Below are 2,840 nucleotides of genomic sequence, written 5' to 3'. Positions count from 1 at the left end.
AACAGTTAAACTTGTCTGTTGGCCCGCCTCTGTTGCATGCTGGACATGATCGGGTTTTCATTTTCTGTATTTTTGTTTTGTCTTTCTTTTGTTCGTATTAGGTTCTATCTCAGAGGTTTTATGTCATTTAGGGTCACCATCTTGAAGCTGTGTTATATGTTTTCCTGTTTCCCAGGATTTGGCATTTAGAATTGGTGAACTTCCTAGAGACAGCAAGTAGAATAAGGTTTCAGGGCAGGAGGAGGGTGTACGTGGTGGGGGGTAAAAGGGAGACGATGTCAAGGAGTCCAAGAAGGAAAATAATATTTGGAAACTGATTGTGTTAGCAATTGTACAATACTGCTTGAAGTGATTGAACAATGGGACGATATATATATATATCCCAATTAATAATAATTTTTTAAACCTTGAAAACAAAATAATATCTCATTTGATCTCTATATTATCTGTCCCACTTCAACATTTTTTCTCAATTGCTAAACCCTGGCATTTAATGCTATAATTATGGTAGAGAAAAATATTTTAAAATGGAGCACAAAATTTTCAAAAAATTAAAAAAGGGATGGTATTCCAGGGAATCTTGTTCACAATTACTCACAGGTGGATCCTATCAGTATTTTCTCCTACCTTCTTCTAAGCCCCATGCATGGGAAGGTTGGTTGATGGAAGTTACAAGATTGGGCTGCAAGAATCATGTTAAGTAATTCACTGCTTATGAAGTAATTTAATAAAGGAATGTGTTGGCATTGTGAAACAAGCGGTGCAATCAAAGGAATACCAGATAGATATTGTCAAGTAATGGTTCTGAACTTCCACGCGTATACAAATTCCCTGGGGTTTTGTCCAAATGCAGATTCTGATCCAGAGTGTTTAAGCTTGGACTGGAGATCTGCATTAATAACAAGCTTCCAACAGAGACGAGAGCACTGCTTCATGAACTTTACATAGCAAAGACTTAGCATCCCCAAGAAAGAACATGAAGGGGCTTTATAGGTTCATGGAAAATTCCATTATTTTTTCATTTCTAAATACCAATTAAGAAATAATGGAATTTTCCCATGAATGTTTTGAAGCCTCCTCATTTACAGCTCACTGGTTGCTACCCAAGGCTATCCATACGAATCAACTATAGCATTTTAAAAATGCATACTCTGGGGCCCAAACTGGAATCTATCAAGTTTTTAATTCTAGTGGTAGAGCTGAGGAATATGTATTTTTTTCATTACATAAACTTTATTGGATTGGATCAAAGCATCACAGGCAAGTCTAAAGGAATCATCTAGACTGTTGCTGGACATGTCTTAGAGCTACTCATCAGCCTGCTGAACTGTTTCTTTTTCAGAAACAAGATACCATCCAAAAACTTTCGGATATCCTTGTTTTTAACTGCCGTGGCTTGCTGAATTAAAGCAGCTGAATTTGATACAAGCTCAATGTCGTTTCCTTCAAGAATTAACTTATCTTTCTGGGCTTGAGAAACAGAACAGGCAACATCTGTCCTCATGCGAACTCTCCAGATGTATTTTTCACCCAAGAAATTACAGATTTCAACAAGAGACCCGTTCTCCTGAGTAACCACGTTGATGGGGAAGTGGGCATACACAGACCTCATCTTGTATCGGAAGCCCAGTGTCACGCCCTTGATCTTGTTCTGTACATGACCGCAGATCATCCGGACTGTAGCCAGTTCCTTTCTGTTTCCCCACCATTTGTCAACTCGAAGCCTCTTCTTCTTCTTCCCAAGGAGGCTGAGTTCTACGTTGATGTGATTGAAGTCCCTCTGCAGGGTTCCTTGGGGGCCCTTCACGATGACTGTGCGCCCCTTCAGGGAGATGTCCACATTCTCCGGAATGTCGACAGTCTGGTTGCTGAGAATGGTCTTCATTCTCGCAGTAGATGCAGCAAAGAGGTATTTTTAAAACTCCCTAGGTTATTTGGACATAATGGTTACATAGAGAATGAAAATTACTTCCTTGACATTCTTCTCTATCACTCATTTAAAAAATGTTTTTGTTTTGTTTATTGTGATGAAAATATGTACAGTTGATCATTGAACAATGCCAGGGTTGAAATTTACCTTAAAATGAGGTCAGCACCATCATGTCACCATTTCTGTGTAAGAACCATTAGAAAAAGAAAATGAAATTCATGTAGCTGTTGTTGTGGCCACTCACATTTTTGCAATGCCTTTTTTATCTCATATTGAAAATACAGCTTATATGTAGGTGCAGTCTATAATACACATTCAACTCATTGCCACCCAGTCAATGCAGGCTCATGGTGACTCAACTGGACAGGGTAAAGCGCTCCTGTGATTTTCTGAGACTATAACTGTTCATGGGTATAGAAAGCCTCTTCTTTCTCCTGTGAAGTTGTTTCAAACTGGTGACTTTGCTGTTAACAGCCCAACTTGTAACCACTGTGCCACCATGGCTCCCATATAATACAAATAACCTACAAACTATGGGTTAACAAACTGTTTATGTTATCAGTAAGGTGTCCAGTTAGTTGATGGTAGGCTTTTCGTAATAAAGTTATTTGGGATCAAAAGTTATACACCAATTTTTATCTATTCAGGGGTTGGTATCTCTGATGCTTCCATTGTTTAATGTATGTCAATTCAACATCTTTTTCTGCATATACAATTCAGTGATATAAATCAGATTAATTATACTCTATAAGCACCACTAGTATCTGATGCTAAATATTACAATATCAAAGCTTCCATGGAGTGACAATTTCTTTTCCCCTTTATTTTACCCCTGATAACCACTAATAACCTTTGGTTTCTCTATACTTGCTTTCTGTAGTCATTTTCATACAAGTGTAATCATATCATA

The 2,840-nt window shown here is 38.0% G+C and overlaps 1 pseudogene; it reads right to left on the bottom strand.

The window, feature by feature from the left end:
* Positions 1-1,307: 1,307 nt before the first annotated feature.
* On the bottom strand, positions 1,308-1,894 carry LOC142448861 (large ribosomal subunit protein uL6 pseudogene; annotated as a pseudogene).
* Positions 1,895-2,840: the final 946 nt, after the last annotated feature.

Source organism: Tenrec ecaudatus, chromosome 5 (assembly GCF_050624435.1).
Source record: "Tenrec ecaudatus isolate mTenEca1 chromosome 5, mTenEca1.hap1, whole genome shotgun sequence".
Taxonomy (NCBI): domain Eukaryota; kingdom Metazoa; phylum Chordata; class Mammalia; order Afrosoricida; family Tenrecidae; genus Tenrec; species Tenrec ecaudatus.
The sequence above is the reverse complement of the archived record's forward strand: the minus strand, read 5'-3'. Positions and strand labels throughout refer to the sequence as shown.